Source organism: Anomalospiza imberbis, chromosome Z (assembly GCF_031753505.1).
Source record: "Anomalospiza imberbis isolate Cuckoo-Finch-1a 21T00152 chromosome Z, ASM3175350v1, whole genome shotgun sequence".
Classification (NCBI taxonomy): domain Eukaryota; kingdom Metazoa; phylum Chordata; class Aves; order Passeriformes; family Viduidae; genus Anomalospiza; species Anomalospiza imberbis.
In genome coordinates this window covers 25,649,101-25,665,041 of record NC_089721.1, presented here as the reverse complement: position 1 = coordinate 25,665,041, position 15,941 = coordinate 25,649,101, and the positions used below count along the sequence as shown (strand labels likewise).

Sequence of the window (15,941 nt, the reverse complement as noted above, 5' to 3'; positions counted from 1 at the left end):
GTTGAAACCCTGTATCTTTCTTTCCAAGGCATTCAAGCTGCCAGTGGCTGCCTTGTCTCATTGTCTGACCTTGTACAAGTGAACAGGGAGCCTGGGAGAGGCAGATGACTCTGGTCTATCATTAGAGCTGCACTTCATGGGAAGGCTGCTTGAAAATGTTGCTGACCCATGGGCAGTTAGTTCTCTGCACATCACAGGGAGCTACAGGGGTGAGAGTACTTTGTCTAGATATTCCATCCCAGTTTTGTGCCTGTTAGAGTGAAGTCGTAGCAGAGGCACATATTCCTCAGCTTCTTGGTGATTGGAATCTCTCGGTATCCATCCTACTTCCAGTCCCAAGTCACAGGTCACGGATGGGGATGTAGGCTATGGATGCATCCTAAATGCAGGCCTGCTTAGTTCTTGACAAATCTCTGTGGGATCTCACCCTAGACCTCTAAGCTTCCCAATGCTTTGATGGAGATGGGGCAGAGAAGTTTCCAGGAATGGAGGAAAGCCTCCTTTTTGTTCTCTACAACCCACTTGCCCCATGCCTCCTCCCAAACACAGCAGTAATCCTAAGAGACAGCAGTTTTGCCCCCCACATCCTCCAGCATGCAACATCCTCTGCTCACAGAGTAAGCTGATGACCTTGGAACCCAGAAACAGCCATTCAGTGTAAAGCATGCATCTCACTTAAAAGCTTTGGTATTTACACTGCCATGTTGCCTATCTTTCATGGCAGTTAAAATATGCCTTCTTGGCTGATTATCTTGGAGTATCATATATGGTGTAGTGTTAGTGAAACAGTGGCATAAAAGAATAATATTCATCCCATGTGAATGAAAAAATCATAGTCTTTCTTGGTCAAACTTACTATGAGGCTTATTTACTAATATGAAATATGAAAGTCCTGCCTTTCTCCTGAAATATATTCTTCAAACTGTGTATACAGTACTGTTTTATTTTCCATGCCTTGAAGCCAGAGTGTGTTATTTTACTTTTTGATAGTCTGTAAAGCTAAAGTGACAGCAAATAATTGGTTTCCATGTGTTACTATATTCTCAGAGAGTTCAGTCTTTCTCTTACGAATGGAAATGTCAAAATCAGAACCAGTGACCCAGAGTTTTTTATACTCTAGGCCTGTAATTGGTAGAACTCAAAACATCTGTCTCTTGCTTGGGCAAATAAAAGCCACTTTTGGAAAACATATTTGCCTATGTCTGTTTCAAACAGTGATTGGCCAAACCAAACCTCAGCAGGTTTTCAAGTTCGCATCATGAGCTGGTGAAACCTGTGATTCTTCTGCTGATGACATTCAGCCATCAAGACTTGGAAACACTTGATATCTGTGTATCTTGCCTTATCACTGTCCTATTTGCTGCATTACAGTCAGGGAAGACTGCACTGAGCAGTGTGTTACCCTGCAGCTTGCTATGGAGGGATCAGATTCATCAGTTTTTCAGACTGCCTTACTGGAGAATTATTTGATTCCAAATGAATGTTGCTTCCTTTCTAGCACCTTGATAGCTGTCTCACTTTTGGAAATATTTTGCAGGTGTCCTTGAGAGCCAAGATCCTCTTTGCACAGAAAGTCTGGTAGAAGGTATACACAGCTGAAAAAAACATCTCTTTGCATTCAGTGGATGATGATTTACTGTCACTTTCTTACCTATGAGAACTTTAAAAGACAAAGGTAAAAAAGACTAACTGATATTAATCATTAAACAGAACAAAATATTTTAAATATCATACCACTGATATATCAAAACCATGAACATTTTTGTCAAACAAATGGAAAAGTTTGAAGAGATACTGGCGTTGATGGTTTACACTCAATACACCTCCCAGTCTCCCATTCCTAAAAAAACAAAAACCCAAGAAAATCAAACAGAATGCAAGCAGCAAGTCAAGAAAAGTTTAGTTCCTACAGCTGAAGAACAGGACATAAATCAGCGGCATGGAGACTTCAAGACAGTAAGATGATTCCTAAGAGTGCTAGGAGTGAAAAGTATCCCGGTTAGCAGAGGCATTCCAGACCCAGAAAAAAATTCAATTACTGTTAGTAAAATAAAAATCCCAGAACTATGCCACATAACTTCATCATATAGCTCAGAAAAAGCCAAACTTCTCTCCTGTCACAAGGAAATTAATGAACAAAACAACAACATTAACAGAACTTCACAAACCTACAAAAAAAAAAGGTCAGGTTAAACAGCTACTGAAATAAGCAGTTTTTGAAAAATTAAACTAAAAACGGGTATAGAAAACTTGGATCCAAAAACTGTACAAGAGGTCTGGATGAAGTGCTCATGTTCATTTATTGAGTTGGCTTAAAATATGATGAAAATTCTATACCAGAGAACTGATTGAAAATGAAATGCTGCAAGAGAGGTCTAATAAATGGGTCTCCTGGGTAGTCAAAGAAATGGGTGTTGGGCTGGTAAAGCAGAGTGTAGCAGTGTTGGGAAGTAGCACCTGTACTGCATCTGGTTGGAGATTCACTGTATCTTGTTATGAAGAAAACAGAGGCACTGGTGCCTTCCAGCCTCTAGGGGCGCTCCATATTGCTGGCACCAAAGGTGATGACAGATTTATACTACATTTATCAAGGACCAGCAAAACTAAGAAGCATGTAATAAAGTGTCACCCTAATTGGAACCGTGAATTTTGCAATAGCTTTTTGCACAATTAACATTGACAGGTAAAACTGTAATGAAGCCTAGAAAGATGGCACTGAAATAAAATTTGGACTAAAACAAAATAATGACAATACCAGCTTGCCTCTGAATTTGGATCACTTGGGAAGGTACATGGAAAGAACAATGTTTAGGTCAAGAAATTCAGCTCTACACTGATTCATCTAGGAACAAAATGAGGCAGAGGTCATTGTTAGAGTTTACTCTGGAAGAAGTAAACGCGGAAAAAACGCGTAAAGAAGTAAATGCGGAAAACGATTTGAGCTCCTGCTGGCTATTCAAGGGAATGGCTTTCCAATTCAACACTGGTCAACAAGTGTGGATGTATTGGATATATTAAGTGTGGGGACTTTGAAAAGGAACAGAATAGTCTCTTCTGGCCATGTACTATATGTAACATCCAACACTAAAAAGACATAAAAATCCAAATAAACATAGGGAATTTGACACAAAGTGCATATAGGCCCAGGCCCTAATTTTCAGACACTGAAAACATATGGTCCTATCTGTGGAGCTTGTTGATTGACACTAATATTTCAGTATATGACAGTAAAAAGGTGGTTTTGGATAATGCAAAAATCGGTTAAAAAAAAGAGTGTGAAAGGAAAAGGTGAGGTTCTTATCAGGAAAAAAAAAAAACCAAATCTTTTTCAAACAGTGAAAAGTTATTAAATTGGGTTACACACTGAGCACACAAAAGAGATATTTAAAACCAGACAACTAGAAATACATAGCAAAAAAGTCAGAAGTTATCAGAAAAAATAAAGGGGAGTATGATACCCTCCCTTCCCCCACAATTTCTCTGTCATGCGATCCTACAAATCATTAGGTCAAGCGTAAATGTCAGTAGTATATACTATACATTAGAGATAGATATATAGACCAAGACTCACACTTTGTGTAGGGACGGCTGAAATTTTAGGAAGGACTTTCCAGGCAAGTAGAAACCTGTACAAACTACAATAGGACTAAAAAAAGAAGAAATTAAAATACAGACATTTATTATGGAAAGAAAATGTAGAAATTACAGCTTCCAAGAAAAGAAGGCAGGAGGAGAGAGGAAGAACAGAGGTCAGAAAACTTAATGTACCAAGCACATTCAAGATAAGGAAGTAAAATAATACCTGAGGTGATAAGAAGAGAATGTAATCATCACATGAAAACCAAATCCGCTGACTCTAGACTTCCAGAAAGCATTGGTGTAACTGCAAATAATGTATGAGAGAAGCAACTGTCAGGCATACTTCAGGGAATAGAGAGATAAGCAGATGGAATTTTCCATCTTCTGGGGTAGAGCTTCCTGTCATTCCTGCCACCCTAGAAGCTGCCCATGTGCTCAGCAAAGTTCCCTTGTAAAGGACTCTCCAGTGGCCTTGCTGAAAAGCTCAAGGCTGCTGAGCCTCTGCACAAATAGTGTTGTCATGTCAGGAGAGGAGTCCTTTGGTGTCCAGCAATAAAGTATTGAGCAGCTTGCAGCAAAATTACTGAAGACTGATCCCTCAGTGCTAGGTGCTTTTAAGGCCCCATGTGCAGGAAGAGGAAGAATTTTTCCTCAACTGATTTCTCTTTTTTCTCCAGAACGCAGTATTTCATTGCCATGTGGACAGTTTTTGGGGGATGAGAACAGGGAGAAGCTGTAATGATGTACCACCTGTGCTGGGTAAAAAGGGACAAAGCAGGAGGAAGTCTTCTCTCTGAAGCTTGGGAAGTGACCACAGAGCAGACACTGACAGTCACAGCACAGTGACAGTCATCTTGTGTACTGTAGATACTGAGTCCACATCAAGATGTGGCCTTACAGTATAGAATTTGACATGTCTGCATGACCATAGCCTCTCTAAAGTCCCTGGCACATTTGCTGTGAGGGTCAAGAAATTAACTGTGTCATTTCCAAATGCCCAGATTGTCTTTTTACTGTCAGGGAATGATGATTGTAGAATAACCATTCCCCTTACCAGTGTTGTCTACAGGCTAAAAATGAAGTGAAATACAAGGCAAGTGGAGTCATCAGCCACTAAACAGTGCAAAAGTTTGCATAAAACCTACTCACTGGGGCTGTGCTGTGTCAAGTAGTTCTGGGTTAGGCCACAACAGACATGTCTCAGTCATCATTTTTCTTGATGGTTTCTGATGTAGCTTTTCTACATCTTCTGCAAAATTACATATATTTCACAAGTTTTTCCAAATCTTAATACCCTCAGTTCAGAGAACAGAACCTAGCTGTTCTGCTGATAAAGCAAATTGAAAACTGCAAACCTCACTAAAGAAGGTGGAGAATTTGGGCCAATTTCTGCTGTCAAAGATTTGTATTGACCATTGTCTATCTATGTAAGCATTTCCAAAAATAATGTCAAAGGCAAGAGGTTTGAAAGCATTTAGTTCTCTTTGAAGTCAACAGTCAATCTTCTAATCCCACAGATCTCAAAGATTCACTTCCCTGTAATATATCTAGTCTTCTTCTTTACTGATTATGTGGAAAGAAAATTCTCAGAACTTACTGTATGTATTCTTGCAATTAATATCTCCCCATCAGCATTAAATGGTCTGAACGGGTCAAATTTGGTCCAAAATCTTTTTCATTAGAAACCCTGTACTCCCAAGTCTGCCTTTCAAACAGTGGAGCTACTTATATCTTTGCAGAGAAATAACTGAATAATCATCATGATGGATGATCAGTCCAGAAGGAATACAAAAGCAGACTTTGTCCCATAAACTATGTATCATTTATGTTATTTAGTTTACTCCCTATGAAAAACACACAAAAAAGTAATACCTTAAATTTTTAGTTAAAAATACAAAGTAATTACACATAACTTTTGTGATATTAAGTAATTCTAGCACACCTTGCAGGATGAACTACTGAACTTTAAACAAAAAATTATGAGTTTGGTAATGCAATTATAAAGTTAACTGAAGAACATAAATAGCCAGTGAAAGAGAAAATGAGCATGCTTGAAATGGCTGGTTTTGCAGGGCATCTGTTAACTCCACAAGAACTTTCAGAGCCACTACCAACTAACTGCAAAATGCACAAAAGATGGTTGACAGCTCTAATATTTCTAGTTTTCAACTAAATAAAATCAATTTAAAAAATGTTTCTTTCTGCTGTAAAGCAGCACACAGAGAGAATAAAGCAGAGAAATATTAAAGTGTACCAAATGGGATGCTGGAACTTTGAAGAAAGACAGAGAAACCTAATAAGAGAGAGGAAAAACAGTTGTCACAGTCATATCTGAGACAGCTAATCAGTGAAGAAGGAAATAAGAACACTGGTATAGAATAAGAAATTTCAGAACAGACAAAATATCCACAGCCTTATATGAAGAAGTGCCTCAAAAATGTATCAGCCCTAATATTAAAAAAAAAAAAAAAAAAAAAAAAAAAAAAAAAAAAAAAGTAATGAGCTCAGAATGCTGAACAAGCCCGAAATATGTCATGGAACCAAACATAACAAAATCCTCCCCACCCACTATAGCAAATTTACAATTTGTATCAGGAGTCTTACATCAAAAAATGCTATAGGTCTCTTCATACAGATTTCATTCAAAAATGCCATCCTTCCCTAGGAATAACTAAACACAGCTTCAGTGTCTTGAACTAAAGTAGAAGCACCACTTGTGCAAGTCAAACTGCTGTTCAACATTGATTTTTAACAGAAAAGAAGGCAGAACAAAGACAGAAGCCTTAGCAAAATTATTCAGTTCTGTTGTGTAAAACTGAAGAATAATTCATTTGACAGTTTCCGTATCTCTTAGATTATTTTCAAGTCAAGGAGAGAAACAAAATTTCAGCTAAAGAAATTTATTCACAAAATAACAAAAAAATACCCACAGGGTATAAAGACACATCATAGTTATATGCCACTAACAACCCTGCAAATTAGACTGTGTTACCTTGATTTCTACACACAGAAAAACAATTTGTTTAGCTGATTGGTCTTTTCCACTGGGCAAGAAATTAATTTCAGTGACTTCTAATTGATTCATTATTTGTTTTTTTGGAACACAGGAAATACTTTTGTGAAAAAAAAGCCTGTTTCTCTTTTACTTGAAATCCTCATGGATGAGAAGGACATGCAGGCAATATGTAATGCCTGTGAAGATTTCAGCAAGAAGGCAAAGAACTTGAAAGTCATCACTCTCACTAACAAGAGTGAAGTAGAGAAGCCTGAAGACTTGAAGACTTCAGAGAAGAAAAGGATGGATAAAAGAAGGCAGTTGCCTCTACCATAAAGACTCTGAGTATAACATCATGCCTATGAATATAATCATGCTACTATGGGGGACAGGTCTTTGTAAGGAATCTGACAGTCTTTTATTAATCAACTCACTGGCACAAGCAGCCTTATTACAGACCTTCTTCTGTAGGCTGCAATCCCAGAAAAAATTCCAGGGAGAAAGTAGAAAAAGTAGTGTTACCCCCAGAGCGCTAGGAAGCATCTCAGGGAACCAGAGGATATTATTTTAAACAAGCCATGTTCATTAAAGCCAGATGTTCAGAAACAGATGCATAAAGGCCATATCTGAGGAGCAAAATATATAGCCTGTTTTTTTGACCAGGTTGAGAGTCCTCTGGTAGAAATTTACATAAAAGTTGACATATTGGCTGTTCAGCCATTCAGAAATTTGATCAGTGTTAGATATTCAACTGACCCTACACGCTGACAATAGCTGGTATTCTGTTTAATAATAATAATTGTTCTTTCTTGTTTCTGTATCACAATGCCAAAATAGGCAGGTTGGGTTAAGTCCAAATACACAAGTACAGTTTAGAGCTTGCACCAGAATATGCTGTTTATGCTTGGAAGTGCTCTGTGAACAGCCAAGCAATAGGACAATGGCAAAAACAACTCTTGGCTTCCATAGAAGTCTTCATTTGTGCATTTGAACAAGGAAAAAAGGGGACCTGTCATGGCACATAAAGTTATGATGATTGCAAATAACAGCAGTCACAAGGATGTTACCTCTTCATATACAGGAGGGACATGAAGCAGAGAAAAGATCCTCAAATTTCAAACACAATGGCCAGCAGCACTGCAAGTACATTGAAGAAGTTGGTTGCATTGAGCCTGACTGGGGATGTATCAGTCTTGACTAAATTACACATATACACAATGGCATTCCCAGGCACAGAATGGGAATGCAACGGCCCACTTCTGTGACAGTGAGGCACATATGAACAGTCTGTTCAGAATTATCCCTGAGCCTTTTGTTCTGCCAGGTTGTGTAAGGAACAGCTTGAGGAGAACCCTTGTTGGAGTGGGCCAAAGGCTATAAAACCCTCTGACCACAAATGACACCCCAGTAGCAGATGCCCAAGCTAAATTTCATTAGCATAGCTACAACTACGAGTAGTTCTACACTGCTCTTTGGGCAGGGCAATTTGGTAACAGAAGTTGTATGTGGATGTAAAAGTGCATATATTCTGTAGAGGCAGTCTGTGGCTCAGGAACAGTAGTACAAGTACATTTGGAATCAAATCAGTCAGAATGGTAACCCCTGTCCAACTTTATCAATAGTATGAGAAACCTGCTTTAGACACTTCAGTCATTTCCCTGCACTGAAAATTCAGGATCTTCTCACTCTCTTTTAGCCTCATCTTTAATGAATCTTGTTAATATTTTTGAGAAAAAATATTTTTCTCAAATATATAGTGTTATATTTGAGAAAATATCTTTGTTATATTTGGCTATAGTGTAATAGCCAAGCCAAAGATTCTCCAGAAGGAAATCTCTTTTGATGACAATCTGTGGTACAAAATCATGCTAAACATATTATTCATAGCAATCACAATATTAAGACATTATTAAAATGAAAATACAATGTGCTAACAATTATATCACAATTATATATGTGAAAATAGAAATAACAATGTGATCAACGAAGTGTTCCCATTTTCTGCTAATAAAAAATGTGTGTTACATGGGAGCAAGAAAGTAGAGAACAGCAGTGATTAAAAATAAAAAGGATTCAAACTTGTGCAATTGGGCTCTGACTGGAAAATCCTAGCTTCATACTGAAAAATGTCCCCTGCACTGAGCTGACAGCCTAAAGTCCAGCCTAAATAGTGTCTGGACTGAAGTAAACCATATTTTAGGATGCTCCATCTGCCCAAAACTAAAAACGGTGCTCTCAGCTCTCTTCCTAATACTTGTGACTGTTACACAAACTGCCCTGAGCACACATGGGCAATGGCATGCCCAAGAGACACAGAGAGATCTTGGATGATACAGGGATGTCTCATTTATTATTTGTTATTCAACTTGTAGGGAAAGGTTTGGAAGCCCATAGAATTTCCATAGCTCTCTATGGATCTTCTTCAGGAGAATGAATAGTAGACATGGCACCACTTTTCCCTGCTCAGGTTCTTTGCTTCTATGACATGTGATTTACTTTTTTCAGAGTCAGATAAGAGATTTGTTTGAGATAGAGAATAGATGGATCAAGCAGACCTGTAAAAATTATTCATGTGGACACTTTAAAACACTAATCCAAGTTAAAAAGAGAGAAATAACTCTCACAAATACACTTCTTCTGCCTGAACTTTGTAAATAACATCTTAGCTCTGTTGTTCTGTGAATATACATACACAATCACAAACATGCTTAATACTGTCAGCACAGCCATGTCATCACATTTGTCACTATCTCAATATTTATCAGCATTTTAATTGTCATGCAATTTTAAATGCTTTAGGTTTTTGTGAGTGATATTGATAAAACAGGCAGAAAGAACACATCTGGCTCTCCAGCAGTCTGCTTGATTCCAGTACAGGGGAACCTATTCTTGAGTTGTTAAGAAAATCTGTGATTGCTGGAGATTCTATTTTTTTAGTCCAATGCCAAAAGCTTTCAAAGCTTTAAATATGTTCTAAGAGTTGTTGTCAAACATTTGTAGTGAAAGAGGCTTGTTTTGTACTACACAGACCCCTCCATTAAAAAAAAAAAATTTAAAACCTTAGCTTCCTCTTCATAGACAGAAGGAGCCACACCAACCCCTTTGAATCCAAGCCTGGGTCTCAAAACACACATCTCACTCTTTACTGTACAAGTAGATACACAAACCTCTTAAGAAAACAAACCTCAGTAATCAGTATGGAGTTAGAGGTAAGCAGGAGGTCACTTCCAAAATAAATCAGTGGTTGTTGGCTGTCTGGAAAGAAAAAGTCAGCTCCTGAGTCAGCTGCTTGACATTTCCAGAATCTGAAGCATATCCTGTATGGTCATTCAGTTGGGCAATGGTATTCCGTGGTGATTGTAGAAGCCACACTGTAAAATAGGCAAAGATAATATGAATTTAGAAATTATCTCTTTTATCATACCCACTTCAATGAAGGGTCATCCAATAGAAGGGAGCAAAAGAAGCCTCAGGTTTATTATAATCATTACTATTGAAGCCAGACATTCTGAGTCTTTCTGTCTGTATTTCTAGCACCTTTCATCTGCTTAAGAAGTTATTTAATTGTCTACCTAAAAGACCAGTTTGCAAATGGCCACTAGAGTGTGGCATGCATGAATCTGGCCTCACACATCATGAAAAAGAAAGTTGCTTTTCTAGCAAATAAATAAACATTTTAGACATCAGGATTGGTAAAACCTACAGAAAAATCTTCTACCATAAGTACATTTGGCATACTACAGCCATATCCTAGATCTACAGATGCCTAAAGACTGCTTCAAAGAGATAAGAATACAACATGAGGAGGAGGACAAGGGCAAGGGTTACTTAACTCGGTACCGTTTGTCCACAAGCTGCCTTCCCCTGCATAATGGAGATGATGCAGGGGCCAAGCTGAAATGTAAAAAGAACCACCTGTTTGTGATATGTACTCATTATATTAAAAACCCTTCTCTTCCCTGACAGTCAGGTGGAAGATGACTTCTCATTGATCTGCACTGAATGTAGAACTGGTTGCCGACTATTCAGTGGCTTTTCTTCAGCTGCAGCTTTTGCCCTGTTCTTTATCTTCTCTCTCAGAGCCTTTTTACTTACAAGAACCAAGTCTCTGAGTTCAACTAGATCACTGACAAATTATTCATCATAAAGGGAAGAGCTGATGAAGGAACAATCTCATATTCATGAAGATGTATAAGATCTTATGAGTGAAGAAACAGTACTCAAAATCTGTATCTTAAATTGTCCTGAAAGTGGCTTGCATTCTTAATTGACTTTAGCATTTATACACACACACACTAAAGACAGACATGCGCCATGGTAAGGATCTCAAGATTAAATGACTACATTCAGAACTCTACAAGGTCTTTGCTGTGCTTGATTTAGTAAAATAATTGGGTTTGGACATTTGCCTGTGCAGAATCCAGAGATAAATGCTTTACCATCATGTCTGTCATCAAGGCACAGCTGTCAAGGATTCAGCCTCAAAATAATGTCATCTGGAAAAATGCATCTATATGCCCACTCTTGGCATAAGCCTCCCATTTGATCTTTCCTATGCAGAATGTAGCATTTTACATACTAATTATTTTAGCAAACAGATGATCAACGGGTTAGCATAGGTATTAATTTACTCACCTTTTAGACTTTTGCCCATTGGGCTAGATATTAGCAAATGCCTATGTCCTTAGCATTTTTATCTCTAACAAAGCCAAGTAATCACAATGTGTTTCTTATTTTTATCAATATAAAACATTTCCTTAGAACTCCAAATGGACATGGTACATCACAGTCCTAGAAAGACATGTTTCCTGCTCAGGGAGAGTTGAAAATGGAAGTCATGCATCACACATAAAACATTTTGGCCAGTACTCGATGACTTCCCAGTGCACTCCAGAAACACTGTTAATCACTCCTCCAGTTACTTCTTTAAATATTTCTCAGGCAACAACAAGACTTAATTCAAGACCTGGAAACTACATTCTTCTCTGCAGCAGTATCTTCCAATATTGGTAGCTTTCAGTCACCAGAACAAGTCACACATCCTCTGGTCATGAAATAACGGTTTCAGGATTACATGACTACACCCTATCCCACTGCACTGGAGGATCCATCTCAGTCTTAGCACTCCATTAGATTTTAAGATTCTTCTCAGTTCAACCCTTTTGGTACAAGAAAACAAACTATAAGATGAAAGATAAACAAGTGAGCTATTTATTTCCTATTTATTTTGAGAATCTAAGTTTTTAGTTTTGACTGAGGACAGATTATTCAGACTATGAAATAGCTGCCAAATTTATCATGAATGGCATTTAGCTGGCAAAGGGTGTATTACTGCCAAATGCCTAACACACTGGACATATTGTATTTATACCATGTGGGAGAGTAAACAGTAACAGGAAATAACCACAAACAGGTGTTAATGTTAGCCCCTTAAGGGTCACTAATGAAGTATGACATTGAAAGAGCCCACACACAAGTCCTGGCAACTGGAGAAGGTAGGATTCCAGGGAGTGTAAGAATGTATTAATTTGTCACACACAAAAAATCTGTTCTTGATTGCATCTCCTCTACATGTCATTTTCCCTATTGCCATACCACATCCTTCAGCTGATCTCCTTTTCAATACTCCTTCCTTTTCCCTTTTGGGCACAAGCTCTATCCTTACCCCAGCCAACCAAGACAAACACAGTCCTGAATTATTCATCTTTTTCAGAAAGCCTATCAGCCTCTAAAGCCAATTCAATGCTTTCTTACATTCTTCAGAAAATAAATACTGTCTCAATTCCCCTCTAGGCATTTTCAGAGACATTTCCACCTTCACTAAAATAAAAGGCTTCTGGCTTCTACAAAGTGTAATCCATATAACACTACATCAGTGTTTCCCCAGTGCATCTCCAAGGTTCCTTGCCCTATCCCAGAAGAGACCTGAAAAAGGGTGCATGACAGTGACACTGTCTGCTTTTACAATAGTGTCACACAAATCCAGAATAGGGATGGTCTAGATTACCATATGGAAATGCAATGGGTACTGTGAGGTGGATTTATCCTGACACATAACTAGCCACATCCTTTTGAAAACATCAAAGCAGAATATATGAAGTATTGCCCTTTATCTTCACAGAAGGTTACTAGATTTCCAAAGCAAGTGTTAATACTTAACACAAAGTCATTTAAAACAAAAACAAAGACAAAAACAAACAAACAAAAAAAACACAATTTGAGATAAAGTATAAAGGAAAACAGGTTAATCTCCAGCTATTTCTCTACTCTGTCTCATCCTATGCAAAACCACACATTTTCCCAAAAGGACTCTGTTTTCAGACAAATGTCACCTGGCTAATATGTTGTGTTAATGATGCTTCAGAAGAACCAGAGAGACAGAAAAGACATACAAGGAAGAGTAGGCCATAGAGCCCTTTTCTTTATGAGGCAGACCCTAATCCAGGAGTTTCACACTGCAAAACTTCAGACTCTCTCTAATTCAGGCTATTAGTATTACAAAGAACACTGGTGGGCATGTGAATTTAGCCATTCACTAATAATAAAGCCTAACTGCTGAATAGATTAAATGTTTCCAAAGACACTCTCATTGATTCTGGCTAGCGTTTAAAAGTAGGGAAGGAGAATATTTTAAGTGCCAGAAGGAGTTCCCTTTCTTTACTTCTTTGTTAAAAGAGTACATGAAGCACAGTCATAGATACACAATTCAAGAGTTGACCACAAAATTAGGATGTGTAACAACTGCTAGCAGAGAATTGCTGTCACTGTTTAACTCTGCATGGCTATGCACAACACTCCCCACCTGCAGTCCTTGGGCTCTGCACCAGTATGTGTCAGAGCACCACAGGATCAGAAACACAGCCATGCCAAATTCCATTTTGAGAGAAAAGGAAGTAAAAACAGTAGGAGAGTGTTTGGGTTTATTTGGGGGAGTCAGTGGGACTGTGTTGGCAAAGATTACAGCCTCAGACTTCCAGGAACTGGCCAGTGCCCAATACCTTCTTGTTACTTGAATGAAACAGATGCATACTTTCTTACACTGGTCATTTTCTAAATTAAGTACTTAAAAAAATTAAGCCCATGCCTTTCTACAAAAATGCAGCTCACCAGTTCTTTGTTAATTACAATCAGTGGGGAAAGGAAACAAAATGGAACTTAAAGGAAATTTAATAAACATTTAAAGGTAGAAACCTGTTTACACCATCACACCATTTCCACAGTTCTGATATCTGGTTTATTTCCACTTCAAACAATGTAAGATTATTCCTGCATCAGTATTTTGGTTTTCTTCAGTTAATCTTACAACCTCTTCTCCATCCATAAAGTTAAATTAAACTAAGGAAAATCAAACACTCTGCAGTGTAAAATCTTCAGATAGAACCTAAGAATACTAAGGTTGGTGAAACTTGGCCCCTTTATGCAGATGCTACTCTGCTGTTTTTAAGCATTTGAGTATGGTCTGTTTTTCCAAACAGCCTCTGCAAAATTCAGGGTAGAGAACAGATAGTTTGGGAATGCAGGAAAGCCATCCAGTAAATAAGCTTACTGTCTCCAGAATCCCTGAATTATTTGTTGTAGGATCTGGAAGAGTCATAGAAAATAAAGCAAGAAGAGGAATGACTGCAGATCACAAATCTGAGTGAGTGGAGTGCTTAACTTTGGAGCGTTAAATTTCTTGTAATGTTATTAACTTTGCTCTTTTGCTGCAAAAATAGAAATTCCAGACCATATGGATTCTCATTTGGGGCTAAAAGAGCCCTTGCTTATGCATGCAAGTTGTGCACCTTTAACTAGATAAGCCAATAAAGGAAAAGATGAAACACATTTTGTCAGTCTATTTCAAAGTAGTTGTCTGGCCATGGAGGAAAGTATAGATTGGAAATTCCACATTCAACTCTCAAATTCTGGCAGAAAGCATTTTCTACCTGAAGGAATGGTTCTTCAACAAGGTCCTTATGCTGCTTTGCCCTGATAGTGATGAGAGCTATCCTGACTATCTGTTCTAGCACCTAATCTGGAACAGGCCCTTTACAAACCCAGTGAGGGCAAGTACTGAAAATGCTCATCTTGCAAGTAAGTATACTCTTGCTGTTTCTGTGGGCCTCATACTGGTATACAGTATGGGCAGCTGGAAAGGTGTGACAGAGGATACAGAACCCCCAGTGCAAGCTGAGATCTCTAGGTAAAATTTAGCTCAGGGCTCCAAAAAATATTTTATTGAGCAAGCACAAATCAAGTTTTTTCAAAAGTACAACCTGACCAGACCAAGGCTAGAGAAAGCACCATCTGGTAAAAGAGCAGTCTACCTGCCACATCAAGAACTTTTCTAGAAAGCATGCAGGTCTTCTCAGTAACAACAAAGAATGTTTATTCTCCTGTACATATTCCCAGAAAAGGCAGACCAACTTGAGCTTAAACTTTAGATACATATCAGACTCAACCAGATACATAACACAGAATATTTCTCCTCCTCAAGAAGTGAACTTTCTGGCAACTGAAAACAGCATCTCAGAGAACAGTGACAGTAATATTGGAAGTATGACATAGCTTGAAGAAACTACTCTTTCAAATAAAGGTTTTCACAACTTGCCACTGGCAAAGTTTGTGTATTTTAATGAAATTTGTGATACACAATTTACAATATATAAGCAAAACAGTGAAGAGTTAGATACTGAAGTATATCTCAAAATAAGTTTAAGCAAAGAAAAAATGAAAGTCAGCTTTTATGAAATTAGACCTTGTATATGCTGATGCAGAGATAAGAAATCAGTAGACACATGGTCCACATTAAACAAGTGTTCCACTGACAATGTGTTCTGTTTTCATCAGTGTTTTGCAATATTCTCTGTGCAGCCTTAATATATGTCTTTTATGTCTTTTACACAGACATAAAATAAGCATTTTCCCTGTAAAGAAATACAGACTCTCTGCACAAGACTTTGCTCCAAATTTCTCAAGCAAGGGTTAACTCTGCCCTCAGGAGATCTAGTCTTCTTGTTTCAACTTGCATAGATTTTTAAGCCATTAGAAATCTTTTACCCATTCTAGAATAGCAATTAAATTTTTGATAAAACATATCAAGTGTCCCTCAGAATACATTCACACAAATATCTTGTAAATATTTTAAGCCAGCTGGGGGAGCACTGATTAAAAACCAAGTCAGAGTGATTCTCATAGAACTGGCCACATCAACTGAGATCTCAAACCCAAACTATCTGAAATTCTACTTAATAATTAGTCTGGACTAATTTAGTCTGGACTAAAAAAAGTCTGGACTTACACTATGATTGTGTAATTAGGGGAGATTCAAGCCAGACTACGCAGTGACACCCAAGAAAAATCAAGACATACTGTTATGTGAAACAGC

At 38.0% G+C, this 15,941-nt stretch overlaps 1 long non-coding RNA gene across 1 annotated transcript; it reads right to left on the bottom strand.

Annotated features, from left to right (window-relative positions):
* Positions 1-838: 838 nt before the first annotated feature.
* On the bottom strand, positions 839-11,488 carry LOC137464677 (uncharacterized). Its single transcript, XR_010994350.1, has 2 exons — positions 9,742-11,488; positions 839-1,636 (listed from the first exon to the last, which is right to left on the bottom strand). It is a non-coding gene; the product is annotated as an uncharacterized lncRNA (long non-coding RNA).
* Positions 11,489-15,941: the final 4,453 nt, after the last annotated feature.